Source organism: Camelus bactrianus, chromosome 13, assembly GCF_048773025.1.
Source record: "Camelus bactrianus isolate YW-2024 breed Bactrian camel chromosome 13, ASM4877302v1, whole genome shotgun sequence".
In the NCBI taxonomy this organism is placed as follows: domain Eukaryota; kingdom Metazoa; phylum Chordata; class Mammalia; order Artiodactyla; family Camelidae; genus Camelus; species Camelus bactrianus.
The window spans coordinates 21620938-21639105 of record NC_133551.1 but is presented as its reverse complement, the minus strand read 5'-3'; the positions used below and the strand labels follow the sequence as shown (position 1 = coordinate 21639105).

The window sequence follows — 18168 nt, the reverse complement described above, 5'->3', positions numbered from 1 at the left end:
TTTACAGAAGTAAGGGTGGGGAGGGTGCTCAAAAACCTGGGCATCAGTGGCCAAGGAGCAGAGTTACCATTGTCCACCTACTGGTGAATTATCATTCTTTTTCTGTGGGGTTTTGGGAATTTTCGTGTTGGATCTATGGTTTTATTAAGGGTGGTGGTTGCAGCTCAGCAAGCTAAGACCCTCAGGCTCACGGTCCTGGATGGATTTGAGTTCTGGTTCTACCACGTAGTGGCTTTGTGCTGTTGACACATCCACTTACTTCCGTGTGCCTCAGTTTCCAAATCTATAAAATGAAGAAAATAATGTGAAGATTCAAGAGCTGATTTCTATCAAGGCATTAGATCAGATATAAAGCACTATACACGTAGTAGTTCTAGAAACGTAAGTCTTCACATGGTGATTATTTACTGTAATTCCTCATGCCTTATTTTAAATGCAGGTAGAAAATACCATAGAACAACAGCTTTTTCACTTAGGCTTTTGAAAGGACCCCCCCCCCAATACATTATAGAAAGAGAGGAAGAAAATAATAAAATAGTGAAAGTAAAAATCCACTTGGGATTCCAGTACCATCCTTAAAGCTTTCAGGATAGACTGCCCTTACTTTTACCAGCACTTGTCCCTGTTCCTGTCACAGCTCTTGTCACATGTATTATGGCCATTTGTGTACGTCTTTCTCCCCCAGGAGATTATAGATAAGGACCCGGACAGTGTCTCCTTCACTGTAATTCCTCAATTCTCTGCATAATGCTTGACAAGGTATAAGAGGCCAATTCAGAATATTTTCTCCACAAATAGAATGTAGAAGAATCTCAAAGGGCAGAAGTCTGACATTCTGTAAACTCTAACCAGAGAACAGGGAATTAAAAAAAAAATTATGGGGCGATGATGAAAAATGTTTTTAATTTACATGCTTTCCAAGGAGGGTTGCAAGGATGTTGAGGGATCCAAAAGCTATCAGACGAGACGTGGTTGGAGGATCTAGAAATATCTAGATGGAGAAGTACATTTTCGTGAGAGCGCAGTGGCTAGCCAGGCTCTTGTGGGCCTGTTCACGCCGTGGCGGGTGGGGTCTGCGGTCTGGTTCACACCTGTGTGCCCGGCACGGGCACAGCACCTGACATGCTCAATAATTAACCATTCAGTGAGGAAATTCAGTTATCTGTAAGGGGCTGTATCATTTAATAAGAAGGCGTTAAACTTCTGTATTACTATGTAATAGAGACTACGGCCCCGGAGATGGAACTTACAGAGCTGGAATTCAGGTCAATGCAGGAAGGCGTTTTCTAACTAGGGTTACCTTTGGATACATCATTGAAGATACTCAAATAAATTCTAGGCAGCCATTCCTCAGGGATGCTTAACATAAAGTGATTTCTGTACTGGGTAGAAAAATTATATGCCTCCTAAAGTCCTTTCCTTCTCTGAGTCTGTTTAAGTAAAGGCCAAAGTGTGTGTGTGTGTGTGTGTGTGTGTGTGTGTGTGTGTGTAAAACATCAGCTCCCACCATCGTTATCTCAGAAATATCTAAATTCACCCCCACTATCTTGCTTCAGTACCTAAAATCCCATCATATGGAATCCAAAGGGGATGGGGGTGATACTGTGTCACTAGAGGGTCTCTCTCAGTTTTTCATCATTAGCTTATGTGATTGAACCAGATGTGGCTAACTGCAGCTAAGTAAAACCTCCATCATCTTAGAACATTGTTAATTGCACATTCCTTTTCAGGTTTAAATTCAGACCAGTAGAAGTTACTGTATTATGAAATATCAAAAATCACAGAAGCTTTATTTTAAAAGGTAACCCTATTAGGAGGAGTAGAAACATATAAAGTCATTGTTGGCCATTGACCCTGAAGCATGAATGAGTTCTTTGTCACTAAGTAGAAGAGGTGGTGTACAGGGGTGCACAGTGGGTAAAACCACGGGCTGGGGGGCCGAGTGCCTGAGTCTGAGCCCGGTTTTGCTAATTACTACTCATGTGACCTCAAACTCCTCTACGCCAAAGTTTCCTCACTTGCAAAATGGGGTTTTGTGAAGACTAAATGAGATAATATACACAATACATTTACAACAATAGTAATAGCCAAAATGTATCAAGTGCCAACCCCCGAATCATTATTCAGTTATCCTAACAGCCCTACCTCCAGCCCCAAGGTTCAGTTGAGACTTAAGAGATATTAATGACTTTCCCCACGTTGCACACTCCGCTCTCTCCAGCACCAGAGCCTGAGGTCCTAGCCTCCACTACCTCCTCACTGAGGAGGCTGCTTTCTAGCCTTGCATTTATGAGGGATTTTTAGCGCAAGAACCTGGAAGAAGAGTAGTAACAATAATCACTAAAACTTCTCAAGTGCTTATTATGTTTCAGGCACTATTCAGAGCACATTATGTGCATGAAGCCTTGTCACAATCTTTATTTTTTATTGAAGTGCAGTTGATGTACAATATTATATAAGTTACAGGTGGACAATAACGTGATTCACAATTTTTAAAGGTTATATTCCATTTATAGTTATTATAAAATAGTGGTTGCATTCCCCATGTTGTACAATATATCCTTGTAACATATTTCATACCTAATAGCTTGTACCTTTTTCTCTCCCACCCCTAGGTTGCCCCTCCGTGCCCTCCCCACTGGTAACCACTAGTTTGTTCTCTATATTTGTGGGTCTGCTTTTTTGTTGTTGTTATATTCACTAGTTTGTTGTATTTTTAAAGTTTTTTTAATGGCGGTACTGGGGATTGAACCCAGGGCCTCACCCATGCTAAGCACACATTTTTTACCATGGAGGGTGCCATCCCCCCATCCCCTCTTGTATTTTTTTAGATTCCACATATAAGTGATGTCATACAGTGTTTATTGTTCTCTGACTTATTTCACTCAGCATTATACCCTCCCAAGTCCATCCATATTGCTGCAATGGCAAAATTTCATTCTTTTTATGACTGAGTAGTATTCCACATCTTTATCCATTCATCTGTTGATGTGAGCACTTAGGTTTCTTCCATACCTAAGCCTTGCCACAATCTTATGACTTTTTTTTTTAACCACTTTACAGATGTAGAACTAAAGCCCAGAAAGGCTAAGTAACATGGCAAACACTCAAAACCAAACAGTCTGACATCACTGAGACTAAGTTTTAGCCACCACACTATGGTTCCACTTCAGGATGGCCCTTGGTCTAGCTGAGGACTTTGGAAAACCAGGAAATGACGTTCAGTTCCAAGATGAAAAGGAAGAAAGGGTGTTGGGGTGAGGAGGGCAGCTGAGCCCATTTACCTCTTTGATTAATTTGCTAGGACTTCCCATGAGGTCAAGAAGGGAGTGGGCCCAGAGAGGAACAGATGGGATGGACTTTGGAGGCACGCCACATGGTCGTGGGGAGGCGCCTTTGTTTGCTTGTCTTGTCTTTGGTTTGGATGACTCATGAAGAACACACTTGGTTCTAAACAGTAAATGAGCAACACCCTTTTAAAACCACTTTGCCTTTCAGTTAATCTTGTCTAGAGGAAACTGGCAGAGAACGCAATCTAAAACTTGGAGTTTTTTTTACTGTATATTCATAACCTTGAAAAAAACTCAGAGTCAACAGCTTTTATTAAGTGCCTATCCTGCGCCAAGAGCTCTAATGATCTGGCTTAACCCTCACCACAGACCCGGGAGGAAAGCATCGTTATCCCCAAGGTCACACAACTAATGATGTGTTCACTCCAAGTGCATCTCTTTCCACTAAGCCATGCTGCTGCCCCAGAATCTATAATAACAACCCCTAGAAAAACCTCACCTCACACACACACACACACACACACACACACACACAAACTAGCTTGTATTTTATCCTAGTATTTGCAATCACAGGAGTTAATTTCACAGGCTTGTAAAATGAGCAAGCCATCTAAACAGAAGTCTAAGGTTGTTAAAAAATGTCAAGTCAGCGATTGCTTCTCCTTCGATGCTTAATATGCTTCCATTTCCTTGTGTTTTCTTAAACTTACCAACTTTTTTCTTATTTATAAAAGCAAAACTACCTGCCAGGGAAAGTTTGGAAAGTTACAGTGAATATAAAAAAGGAAATTAACATTAACATTTTTGAGTATTTCATTGATTAATAGATACTTAATAAAGTTTTAATCAAAAATTTTCATTTAATAATACAGACTTTCCCATGTTACTAAATAACTTTTGTAAACACATTTTTAATGACAGTATAAAATATAATTCTATAAGACTGTATTTATTTTCATCATTGCCCACTGCAGGGCACTTATTTTTCGTCTTTTCACTGTTATAAACAATGTGCCCTGGCATGTCATTGCACATCAGCTCTGCCCAAATCTCTGATTATTATTCTAGGAGAGATTACTAATACCAGGATTTCAGGGTCAAAGGATATTAAGGGTACTATTACAATTTTCCTCTTCTTTTTATTCAGATATACTTCAGTAATAAAGCAAGCATTGTTGATGGGGGACAAGAGGATTCTAAAGAGAAAAAAAATTATTGGTGAGGCTGTTTATCTAATTTTTTTTGAAGTAAGAGCTGTCGAACTGGGTCCAGTTTAGTCCCACATGACTTAGGATGCAGAGCATACACTAAACTACCTGCAGTCCATTGACCAATAAGCCAGTCTTCCCAGATGCCAGCCAGCCTCGTGGCCAGGCTCAGGGAAGCCTCTAGGACACGCAGCAAATCCCTTCCCAAGCTTGTCCTTGCAGACAAGTTAGGTTCACATCAGTCTTGTGTTTCGTAAGCAGCATCTGCGTTTCTTTGCGCCTGGCTGTTTACTTGTGCTTCATGCCCTTCTTCCTTTCTCTAGAAAAATGCCCTAGTTCTCGTCATTTCGAAACACACAGGCTTTCTTAAATACTTACAGCTAGTTCCCAGAACATCTCCATTAATCTTCTTGTGTTTCATTTGACCTCTCTTTTATCAGTGGAGGAAATTGTGTTCTTACAGGCATGAAAGAAATTTGTAGAAGCGAAACTAAGAAACAAAAGTAAATCGATTCTGTAAGATATATAGGACAGACCAAAAGCTATAGAGAATGATTATAACAAACACTATTTACCCACTGAACAGCTTAGGAATGAAACATTGCACATAATTGAAATCCTCTGTGGCCCCCAATCACATTCCCCTTTCCCTTTCCGGGGGTGTCTACTGATCTGAATTCAGTGTTTACCAGTCCCACGTCTGTCTTTATATTTCTGCTCTCTATGCAGCTGGGTCACTAGAATGTAGGTTTCAGGAAAGCAGGCACTTTGCTTTCTTTGCTGCTGTATCACCATTATCTAGCACAGCCACTGGCACAGGTTAGGTATTCAATAAATATTTATTGTATGTAAAATAGACTGTGTTGTTTGCAAGCAACGTAGGGTGTTTTTTTCATGTTTCCAGCCCTGTAAAAATTGCCCCATATTGTGCATATCCTTCTCAATCTATGCAGATGATGTAACTCTGCGTCACTCGTTTTTACTGCCATGTAACATCCCAGTGTAAGACCAAAACACAATTTAGTTACCCGTTCTTCTAATAATGAGCATTTAGGTTGTTTCTGATTCTTGATTTTGTAAATTTGGTGCAGTGAACTTCCTGGCACTTTCTTATTCAACTGTGTAAGGATTTCTCTATAACAGACAGCAGGGGAGAACATGGAAAGGGGCTGGCCCTTGCCTCTGATAAACCTCTTCCTCTTCCAGATCTTTCCTGGGGTGAACAGGAAGTTGGGAGGTCAGCACGCTCCTCTGGACATCAGCTTCCTCGCAAGTGATGTGGGGCCAGTCAGTCTTTCCGTGGGTTTGGGCATCTTCAACTTTAGCACACATTTCTAAGTTGCTCTCACTAAACTTACCCTTTTAAATATTTAAATATAATAATTATATGCCAAAAATAATTAGACTCATGCAATTCTATCACTTTCTGCAATTCTACCAGTAAAAAACTGTGTAAGCCCGGTAAGGCTACACCTGAAATACACATTTCACTCTAAATTAGAAACATTTTTAGGAACAATGGTCCAGTAGTTAGGTAAGGTGTGTAGACTGCTTCCATGTAACATTTCTGTATTTTTCTAAATCAGGGCCTCTCTCCCTGTAGAAAATGGAAATTTCGTTCTCAGTCATGGTATGGGGAGCCCCTTCTTTCTCTCCTCCGGGGTCTTACTACAGTCTGAGAAGATTTACCTGGTCTAAGAAGTTTGAGGAAGGGGCTTCTGGTCTTCAGCTCTTTATGGTCAACCTGAGATGCCTACTGTTCCAGCCTAGGTGATCCACTCAAAAGTGGACTGCCCCCCTCACAGCATGCATGCTAGTGGGACCATCTGGACCACAGGGGCAGCTGAGAGCTCAGCCATCCACCTGCCAACCCCACTACTGGTCTTGGCATTTCCTGGGACTGTTGGCATGGGAGTGGGGTCAGATCTCCTCCATTCACAAACTGCCAGTCCCTTCCATGCTGGGATATTCCCACTCCCCTGGCTGGGGAAGGCAGTCTTGGTCTATTCCCCTCCCCTCAGTTCTCACTCTCACCACACTCTTTCTTGGACAGTATTACTCCTAAAGCATAGCATTCTCTTATATAGATTTGTTTTTGTAATGAACCAATAGCAGAAAATAAGGCACGGTTACTTCTTCATCACATGTCTGACTAGCTTTATTTCTAGGGATTTCTAATCATCTTGATTTTCATCAGCTTTTAATTACTCTGAGAATTAAATAGCACAGCAGGAAATTAATATGTATTGACAAGGAAAAAAATCATTGTCAGGCACAGTCAGGTTGCATAGATAACACCTCTTTCTACCTGCAGCTCTTCACTATGGAAAGTGAAGCCAGGCAAAACTAGGTTTTAAAAGCTCTGCAGCTGATTCTAATGTGCATCTGGGGTGAGACCCATTGCCACTGGCTAAGAAGGCTGATAGCTGAAAGGGATAAGAGCATGTTTATCTTAAGTTTCTTGAACTAGGAAATAGTTGCTTAAATATATGGGACTTTTGAATCAATAAAATTTTAATTTTTAATTAAATTCTAATTTTAAAAAATTTAATGTATCCTACTTTAAAGAAATAAAGCTTACACTCTTATCAAGTCCAGTGTGAGTACCAAGTAGAAACACTGACATACAGAGAAATCTGTGAAGGCTCTAAATCTTAGGGTCTTAAAACGAGCAGAGTGATCACTTCCGGCTTCGGGTACATCTAGTATCTGAAAGATAGGACACAGTTCTAGATCTTGCCCAAGAATTTAAATTTCACTAATGAAAGAGTCATCAAGGCAGAAAAAAAGAACATTTTCAAACACAGGGACGGAGTCTGGTGGATGCTGATAAACTGACTCAGACCTTATGGAACAGGTCACCATACACACACAGTAAGCAAAGGGGTAAATAAGAGGTTATGTTGTTCCTAGCTTCATTGCAAAACGTGGATCAAATGAAGAGCATTAAAATAATAGTAAATGTCACAGGAAACATACAAAGCAAGACAAAGAAAGAATGGATGTTTGCTTGGAGACCCACTCCTCCTTCCTTTAAACAGGGATTTGTTACCAAACTCAGATTAGAGCATAAATGTGTTTGCTCACATACATGAGCCTCAGTGAAAATGAAAAAAAGCATAATATCCATTCTCTTGTGGAAGTTAATTTGCGAATCCTACCATTCTACATTTCAAGTTGTTTTAAAATGATCCAGAGGGTCAATCAAAATGTTCTAGGAGCACTGTTTGAAGAACAGAAAGTTTTCTTTATAGAAGGACAAACGGTGGTCTTTGGAAAGCATTTCTGACTTTCTACTTTTTAAGAATACTTCCTGTCTTTCCTTTCCAAACTCTTATCCTATCAAAAAGTTGTAGAGAAGAGAGCAGATGGTGTATATTATCCACATTATTAACTTTAGCACTGCAGCTTCCACACAAGAAGGTGAACAGGCCAAGGAACGCTTCACTGCCTAGATCTGGGGTAACTTGGTCTGGCGCGTTGTAGGTACTTAGCAAATATTTGTTGACTAACAAGATGGATAGATGGATGAGTATTATATGTGAGTCCTGAATTTTTTGCTTATTTTTTTACTTGAATAATACATATTCATTTTATAGAAATTATTGAATGTAGATATTTAAAAGGAGAACACCTGTAACCAAGCACCCAAGTGTAAACCACTTAATGTTAACATTTTAATTTTTATAATAGATTTTTGTATGTACACAACCGTTTCTATAAAAATGGGGTCACAGTATTTCTACTCTTTAGTTGCCTATTTATTCACATAATACTATGTTGTAAATCTCTTTCAATATTAATCGATGTGCTTCCTCACTATGTTTGAGTAGTTGCATAAAACACAATAGTTTGGGAATCTTGTAGGTCTCTATGCCTTAAAATAATAAAACTGGGTTTGCTGACAATATTCTTGAGATAGGCTAAGAATATTATTATTAATATCTTGGGGTGGGGAGTATAGCTCAGTGGTAGAGTGAGTGCTTGACGTGCATGAGATCCTGGGTTCAATTCCCAGTGCCTCCCTTAAGGAGGAAGAATATATGTACATAGGTGTGTGTGTGTGTGTGTCTATATATTTAAAAAAAAAAAAAAACTTGTACCCTGCTTTATGGCAGAAAAGTAATTTGTATCAATTCTGTGTAAACTAGAACTTCTACCATGCTTCAATTTATCTGAAAATTTGCTCTCTTGACTACTTTGTGTTCCTGCTGCCTTATTTGCATCCTAGCATCAAATCCTTTTTTTATGGCTTGCAAAGAATTCAGATCCTAATGGATAATCCTGTGGGGTTATAATAAATACGGATTAGTTGGGTGTGAATTAATGAACCATTTCCAAAAAATTATAGGAGGGTGTTGGAGGGAGGACCTTCTTTTTCTCTCCTAATATTTGGGGGGACCCACTAACTAGCACCCTTTCTCCCTGTCTGACTTCTGAACAATTGAGAAGTCCCCAAAACACTCCCTGTCTCCTCTGGAGAGGAGTAAGTGGGCAGAGCTCAGCAGAGTTAGTCTGGTAATAAGTTAGGCTCACATTGACTTAATGCTTTATGGTTTTTGTACAGCATCCCATCTGAGTCAAGAAAATGTTGATGTGTTGATTCAACAACTACATTTTGAACACCTACTACATGTCAGGCCCGATGACGGATTCTGGGGTTACAAAACCTAATTAAGATTTTCTTAGTCCTTACCTTCAAAGATCTCAGTCTTGTGGGAAAGACAATCATGTTACAAAAGCATATCCTCATTATGTAAGTATCTTAGCTAAGATTTTTTTGGTTGCAAGTCACAAAAATCTGTTTAAATTAGCTTCAGCAAAAAAAAAAAAAAAAAGTAAACTTATTATAAAGCTTTGGGGACCTGTCACAAATCCAAAGAAAATGCACCTGAGCATTAGGAACAATGCTAAAGTAGGTGCCGAAAGGCCGTTAAGAATTTCCCTCCATTGTATGCAGTTCCTTCTTTTTCTCTCTTTGCAGACCTCTTTACATAGCGGTCTACCAACTGGTCCAGCCAACACTGAGGCCAGTCGTCTCAGTCTAAATTCCTCAGGAAGGATGGTAATTGTCCAAACTTGGTTCAGGTGCACTCTTGATCCAGTCACCTGTGGTCAGGATAACATTTTAGGGGCAGGATGCGCACAGAGTCCAATAGATGCACATTCTGTTGAGAAACTATGGAAACGCTGTGAGTCAACGAGGAGAGAGCCACTTACTCTGGCTTCTATGTTCAAGGCACTGTGGAAGGTGAATGACATACGCAACTAATTCTAATGTAGGACGGAGTGTGATGTGGTGTGCACTTTCACAGAGATGCAGCCTGCACTGGAGCACCTGGGAGAAGGAGATCCATCCCAACGGGAGGGAGGAGAGAGGTTCTTGAGTTCAGTCTTAAAATGGGTCTTCCAACGAGAGGGGTTGTAGGTAGCTAGACAGAGCATTCTAGGGAAAGGCAATAGGCTGAAGACAGAGGCTGGAAACAGCAGTGCGCACAGAGGAACAGCCAGGAGGGCATGTGGGGCAGACAGAGGCATGGACGAGCCTGGGGGGGTGTTGTTGACTGGCTGGCTGGTCTGACTCCTGCTGAAATTTCCAAGCCCTCTCTCCCCAGGACACATTTTTCTCATTCATGAAAGCGAAGTGCTGCCACTTCAGGGTCCCGTGGAGAGAATACAGATATCAGGCCAGGGGAGAAAAAGCAACCGCTCAAGATTCCCTTTTTGAAAAGCTCACTGCCACTTACAGTAGATGAAAACTGTGTCTCTGCAATTCATCGAAGGCAGTGAGTAGTCTGTTCCTGAGTTGCTGTGGCAACTGCTCAATTAAGTGGGAAAAAAAAATGAAGAAACATGCACTGTGGTGGTTCTTGAGCTGAACATTCTTTTTTTTAAAAGAAGGAAAGAAAGAAGGCAGTGTGTTTGGTGAGTTATTCTCCCTAGGCTGACCTAAGACTTTGAACTTCACTTTGCATTTCCAGCAGCGTGTCCTGTTCATCCCTCCCCACCAAGCCAGGTGCTAGGCTGCCGTCATCGTGGTTGGGAACACAAGCTCCAGATTTCGTCTTGGAACATCCTGTGGGAATGTTTGCCTACATCCGGCTTCCACCAAAGGACGCTTGGATAGATTCTGATTTTTAAGGTAGTGGAGTGGAGCCCATATGGAAAGAGCAGATGTGAAGAGTAGGTGGGTCTAGCACTGGATTTGACCCCAGGTTTAGCTTCGCACCTTAGACAGGGAATGTGGCTTTTGGAAGACATTAAAAAATAACTCCTGCCTTGATAGCCTAAGAAACAGAGGCTATAATAATAACACCCGAGATTTGTATGATGATTTACTATTTACAAAACTTTCAGTCGGCGTCGTATTTCCTCTCAGCCACCACCCTCCGGGGTGGACATGGTTCTTTCGGCTTTAGACAGGACGCCTCCAATCCATGATTCAGGGAATGAGCTTTAGGAAAACACAGAACTGATCACGTCACTTCCCAGCTTCCAGGCCTCCATGCCTTCCTGCCCTTTGCTCCTGGAGCAAAACCTGAGTCCTCACCGTGGCCTGGAGGCCCTGCCGGAGGCCTCAGCGCCCCAGCCTCCCTCGTGCCCTCCCGGCTCTGTGCCCAAGCCGGCCTCCCTCAGCTCCTCTGGGGTGCGGGCTGCACCTCCTTCGGGCCTTTGCAGCAGCTGAGGGCTCTTCCTGGGACAGACTTGTCTTTCCCCGCCCACCCTCCCCTTCCTTCCCCACTTGGTCAACTTAGAGTCCACTCCCTGACCCCAGTGCACACCAGGGCTCCTGTTTTAATTTTCCTAACACCCTGTGTTTGATATAATCCATATTTAATACACATTTTCTTATATGATTACCTAATTAATGTGTCTCCCCAACTAGGCACGCAGCTCCTGAGCACAGTGACCATGTGTGTTCGCTGGCCCAGGCCAGCGCCCGGGAGAGCAGGCCTCGGTGTTGAATGTCGGCCTCAATGACGTGACCGAGAGCACCCAGCAGTTTGGACTCAAACCCAGTCCCTAGGAATCCAGGGCCTTTCCTAGCATTGCACACTGCATGGCAGGACTTAGGGAAAAACCCATTGTGTAAGCTACTGCACAAATATGAGGCACTGAAATCTAGAGAAAGTTCAGTGGGTTCTGTGGGACCAGATTAACTCAGATGTGGACGTGTGTGGACATATCACGAACAGTAACTCCTGGAATCTGTGCTGGTGTCCTCCTGCGTAGAAAAGAACGTCAGGGCTCCTCGTTTGTCCATTCTTAGAGAAAAGCTCACTGGGTCTTTGTACCTGATCCTCTGGTTCTCACGTGCAGAGGTGTGACACTGACATTTGCGTCACCCCTACCCCCAGGCCTCAGTTTCCCTTCTTGTAAAGGGGGGGGGTCCTGAGTCCTCCCGTGCAGACTTCCTTGAACCTATCCACGCATTGAGTATCCCTCTTTCCAGCCTGCAGTCTCTTGTGCACAGAGCTCGGTAGCGGGTGGACTCAGACCGGGGGCAACACTTGGGAAGGAGGAGGCTGACAACTTATAAGTGTTTCTGGGAAGCTAATGTTTGAAAGTAAACATTGCTTTCAGCATAAAATAATTATTGTATGGATCACCCAGTTCTCATATAGTAATTTCTTTTTTTAATTGAGATGTGACTGACACATATTATGCTCGTGTTAGGTGTATAACATAATGATTCCATATCTGTGTATCTTGCAAAATGATCCACACAATAAGTCTAGTTAACATCCACCACCACACAGTTACAAATATTTTTTCTCATGATGGGAACGTTTAAGAACTACTCCCATGGTAACTTTCACATATGCAATACAGTACAGTGCTAACTATAGTCACCATGCTGTACATCCCAGGACTTACTTACCTCATAACTGGGAGTTTGTGCTTTTTAACTGGAGGTTTATCACATCACCCATTTCATATGGTAACTTCTTACCTGATTTTTTCTTTTCTAAAATAGATACCAATGTGTCAGGTCCATGGCACCATCTCCTCCATTTTTAGCCCCCTTTAGGGCTTTTACTTCTTTCATTTTAGTACATATGCAGTAAAGACATGAAGAGGCAATGATGAGAAGGACTGATTCCAGCCTTTAAAGCATCCTCATTGTCCTTTAAAGTTCCATGTCTTGCAACTTCAGGGGAAGGAGACCATTCTGAGCTCACAAGATGTGTCCAAGCAGACAAGTCCTGCCCCTCTCCCAAGGCGGAGCGGGGTCACCGCAAGTAGCACACTGTGCACCCTGGCTTCCTCTTCATCTGATTCTCAAAACAGTGTCATTGTGTAAGTAGGGAAGGAATGGTGGTTCCTATATTGTGAATCAGGATGGGAGGCAGAGAGCAGCAGCGGAAGCGGGGCTTAAATACTGGGACTGGGTCAGATCTGGGCTGGAGGCCTGGCCTGGGGCCGTGTAGGGACGGCAGGCACGGGATTGTAAGTACAGTGCGTGTTTACCCAGAACAGCTGAGGGCAGGAGGTGGTGGAGGGAGTGCCGTCTGACGGACACCACGATAGTGGCATTTGCAAAAGCTGTAAAACTCTCGTTTGCTTTTTCCTCCCATAGTTTCTTCATTTTCTATTCTGAGTATTTGATGGGGAAAAAAAGTTGATCGAACTGCAACTCAAGGCAGACCACTGCTAGTCCATGCAGTGCCTTTGTGAGAATTAGTAAAAGCCTCCCTTACTAGACACACACATTCTTGGGGGTGCACGGGTTGGTGAGTGGATTCGGCCCCCAGCCAAGAATATTTGCGCAGTGCACAACTATGGAACCGTACATGGCAACCCTGTCTCACAGGCAGGCCACCTTGCATTTGCAGCCACAGAGAGAGGGCTGCCTTCTCTCAGCAGGAGACATTCAGCCCTTCGTTTTGAATGTCCCAGCTTTTAAGGGTTAACTCCTCTTGTAGGCTTATCAGCTGAGCCTCCTTTATTTCTCTTTGGCAGTCGTTTATCTTTTCTGTACAGCATTCTGTATGAGGGACTTTGAGCAACAGAAAAGAGCAGTCCGGCTTCCTGGACTCCTGCATCTGTTTGCTTTTTGGTGGTGAGCTGGATGTGTGCTTTTCCAGTAAGATGTCATCGTGTCTTTTAAGTGTTCCCCAAATACTCTTTGTCAAAGGTTTTTCAAAAGATAATCAAATCTTTCTCTTTTCCTCCTGTGGAACTTTGTACAAAACAAAGAGACAATATAAAGTACAACATATTCCAGGAGGCCCACAGCTGGGTCACTCTAGAATCCAACCTGTTAACTCTGCTCTGCATTGTCTTGGGTAAATTATAACAGAGAGCCCAAAGAGACAGGGCAGAGTCCTTGGATTGGAAGATTTCCAAATATTGTTTCAAAATAAAAGGTGCTGTGTATCAGTGATCTGCTGCTGTGAAGCTGCCCAGAACTTAAAACAACATCTCCTTATTATTTCTCTTGAGACACCAGTGTTGGCTGAGCAGATCCACTGATCAAGGCTGGGCTCAGCTGGGCTCACTCACACATCCACAGTGTGAAGGTCACATTTATGTGTTAATTTGGCTGGGCTATATAGTTCCCAGTTATGTAATCAAACACCCATCTAGGCCTTACCGTGAAGGTACTTTGTAGATATGGTTAACATCTGCAATCGGTAGACGTAGATACAGTAACGTGTACAATCGGACTTGATGTAAAAGAGATTATCTTTTTTTAATTGAGACATAATTGGCATATTGTGTTAGTTTTAGGTATACAACATAATTTGATATGTGTATATATTGCAAAATGATCACCACAATAAGTCTAGTTATCAACACACATAATTACAATGTTTTTTCTTGTGATACCTTTTAAAATCTACTCTCTTAGCGTCTGTCAAAGATACAATACAGGCGGAGGGTATAGCTCAAGTGGTAGAGCACATGCTTAACATGCATGAGGTCCTGGGTTCAATCCCCAGCACCTCCTCTAAAAATAAATAAACCTGATTACCTCCCCCACCTCCTGCCAAAATAAAAAATAATTAAATAATATGATAATAAATAGATAAAATATTAAAAAGAAACCTTTAAATTTTTAAATAAATTTTAAATTAAATTAAATTTAAATTTAATTAAAATTTTAAATAAAAATTTTTTAAATAAATAAAAGATACAATATGGTATTATTAACTATAGTCACCATGCTGTACATTATATCCCTAGGGCTTATGTATCTTAGAACTGGAAGTTAGTACCTGTTAGCCATCTTCACCCATTTTGCCCACCACTGCCCTCACCTCTGGCAACCACCATTCTGTTCTCTGTATCCATGTTGTCACAAATGGCAAGATTTCCTTCTTTTTATGACTAAATAACATTCTATTGTGTATATATATATATATATATATATATATATATATATATATATACACCACATTTTCTTTATATAGTCATCTGTTGATGGGCATTTAGATTGCTTCCATGTCTTAGCTACTGTGAATAACACTGCATTAAACATGGGAGGACAGATATCTTTCTGAGATAGTATTTTCATTTCCTCTGTATAAAAACTCAGAAATGGAATTGCTGGATCATATGATAATTCTATTTTTAATTTTTTGAGGAACCTCCATACTGTCTTCTATAGTGGCTACACCAGTTTACATGCCCACAGATAGTGAGATTATCCTTGATAATATGGGTGGGCCTCATCCAATCAGTTGAAAGGCCTTAAGAGCAAAACTGAGGTTTCCAGAAGGAAGAGGAAATTCTGTCTATGGTCTCCCGTGTCATCTTCTGCCCTGGAGTTTCCAGCCTGCCAACCTGTCCTGTAGATTTCAGACTTGCCTAACCAGTTCCCACAACTGGGTAAGCCAGTTCCTTGTAGCAAATCTCTGATGGAAGAAAGATTCATTAGATCCTGCTGGTTCTGTTCCTTTGACAGAACTCTTAACTGGTCAGCTGCCTGGTCAGCCAGGGCCTGCCTGGGCCAGGATAGCCTCTCTGGATGAGTGGAACTCTGCTCCACGTGGTCGCTCATCCTCAAGCAGCCTCGCTCTGACTTGTCCTCATGGCAGGGGCGGGGGCCAAGGCAGAAGGTGGAAGCCTGCAAGGTTCTTGAAGCCTCAGGAATGGCACACCAGCACCTCTGCCTTATTCTGTCAGCTGAAGCAAGTCACAAGACTGGCCTGGCTTCAAGGGTGCGGAAAAATACTCACCTCTGGGTGAGAGGATCTGCCAAGCGACGTTGCAAGGGATGGAAATGCAGGGAAGAGTGAAAAATGTGAGGTCACAGTTGCCACTAACCTACCACAGACAGTTTGATACGATGATGCAGAAGTGGACAGACATCAGAACTATTTTTAACCATCAATATGCCTTTTCTCTCTTTTTAAGGCAGTAAAGTTCAGAGCCTTCATCTTCTCACTTATAAATGGAGGATAGTAAAGTCTGCCTTGTGGTGTCAGCATAGAATAATGAGGTATCTGTGAAACAGTACACTGTCTGCTGCTGTGCCTGGCAGGAGCTCAACAAATACTTTTCTTTGATAGAAACACTTGAACACCTACTGAAATGCAAGAAAAGAGAAGGCAAAATATATCTGAGGCACAGGACTGGGCATTTTTTAAGTGTTTTTGTAGAGTTAGCGTGCATGGGTAGGATCAATGGATAAAGGAGATGTGGCACATACACGCAATGAAGTATTATTCAGCCATCAAAGAGAAGAAAATCTTGCCATTGGCAACCAGGATGGACTTGAGGACATTGTGCTAGGTGAAATAAGCCAGACAGAGAAAGACAGATACTGTATGATCTTATTATATACAGAATCAAAAAACAAACAAATTCATAGGTACAGAGAACAGACTGGCTGTTGCCACAGGAGGGAGGTAAGATCAAAAGGTTCAAACTTCCAGTTATAAGGTAAATGTCATGGGGACATAGTGTCCAGCATGGAGACTATACTTAATGATACTGTATTGCACATTTGAAAGTTGCTAAGAGAGTAAATCTTAAAAATTCTCCTCACTACAAATGAGCCTCATCTGGTACACATGGAGCCAAGACCAAAGTGTTTCCTCCGTGGTCTCTGGGCAGTGAGTTGAGTTGGACATATTTTTGAGATGATGAGAACAAGAACTTATAGGAAAACATCAGGGAAAAACTTTTCTTTAAAATTCCTTATTAGAGACATCAACATTTCAATTTATACAGAAAAGAAGAAAAACAGCATTCCTCCTAGAGAACTGGGTCTGTAAACCACTACTTAAAGCAGTTCATGTTGAGAACCTGCAATTTAATAAGATGGGGGAAAGGCTAGCCTAGCATCCCCTATATTTTTTTCCTCCCTGTTTACCCAATTATACAAGTACTTCCACAGCAAGCAGACCTCTAATTGCGTAGTCTTCGGTGAAAGAGAAATGGAACTTGCTGTAAAATAAATTCTTGGGTGTAACTAAATTACATACCACTCCCCCTACTTTTTTTTTTTCAAATTGCCCATTACTTTAAGTGAAAACATGCTTTAGAAAAGAACTGTAAACACTCAAAACATTTCTCAAGGACCTATTTCCCTTCTCCCTGCTGATAAAATGTAGCTGTGTTTCCATTTTCCAATATTCCCTTCTGAAGATCCGAGGAATTTCAAAACTTCACTTACAGGTTTACCAGTAAAACTTGAGTTTCATTTTCAAGTCATGTGATAAGCATGCACCACCTTCAGCCCCTCTTTTAGCAAACAAATCCATCGTCATCTCTAGTCACATGTCATCACGAGCGGTCCCTGCCCTCGAGTGGTGAAGTCACTTGCGACAACACCGTCATCCTGCACGTCCCACGTGGACGGGTCATTACGCTCCTTCTGGGGCAGCAGCAGAGGCGTTAGAACACGGGCTTGGGCACCAGGAAACCCCACTGGCTGGGGCATCGTGCACGCGTCGTGTAAGCTTTCTGAGCCTGAGTTTCCCCACCTGAAAAATGGGAAATAGCAAACTTGCTTACCTCCTACTGCTTTCCGGAGATCACACATAGTGAAAACACCCTAAATGCTACCTAAATAGCAGTTCCAATAACCATTTAAAAAGCTGTTTATGTGAGGTGTTTTTGTTTTTAACTGACATAAAGAAAAAGAAGCGAAAAATTTCATTTTCGGGTTACAAAATTGGAAATGCTACTATTTCAGTTGTCTTTTTTAATTACTATTTTTTCCTATTAAGATTCTGGTTCTCAGTGAAGATAAGCCCTTCCGAGAACCACAGGACATTCTGTCCCTCACCTCCTCCTTACTTCCCTGCTGTTGCTTCTTGTAATCAGAGATGGGGTCGTTAGACCAAAATCCTCACATGCTAGCATTTCATGGTTCATGGTTCTCCCAGAATCTGGATTATCTGCTTAGTACTCGCTGAGGTAAGAAAAAATTAGAAAAGACTGCTCCTCTCATTGTCTCAGAAACTAGAAATCTCTTCGAAACCCTCTTTTTTTTTTTTTTTTTTTTTGAAGTTGGTATCTGTGCTCAGTGCCAGGGACAGAAAATAGTCTTTTCTTTGCAGCGTTTGTGAATTTATTAATCTTTGCCATGACATTCTGTTGTTAGGTAAAGCCTCTTTCTCATAATTCCACTTGAAGCTATACGCATTTTAACATCATGAAACACGCACACTGTCTAATACAAACAGGAACTAGGAAAGCACTCCAAAAATGAC

At 41.7% G+C, this 18168-nt stretch overlaps 1 protein-coding gene and 1 non-coding gene across 3 annotated transcripts in view; both read left to right on the top strand.

The window, feature by feature from the left end:
* AK5 (adenylate kinase 5) overlaps positions 1–18168 on the top strand; it is a 213982-nt gene that overhangs the window by 130330 nt on the left and 65484 nt on the right. The gene's annotated exons all lie outside the window — the stretch shown is intronic.
* Positions 8453–8524, top strand: TRNAV-GAC (transfer RNA valine (anticodon GAC)). The gene has a single exon. It is a non-coding gene; the product is annotated as a tRNA-Val (tRNA).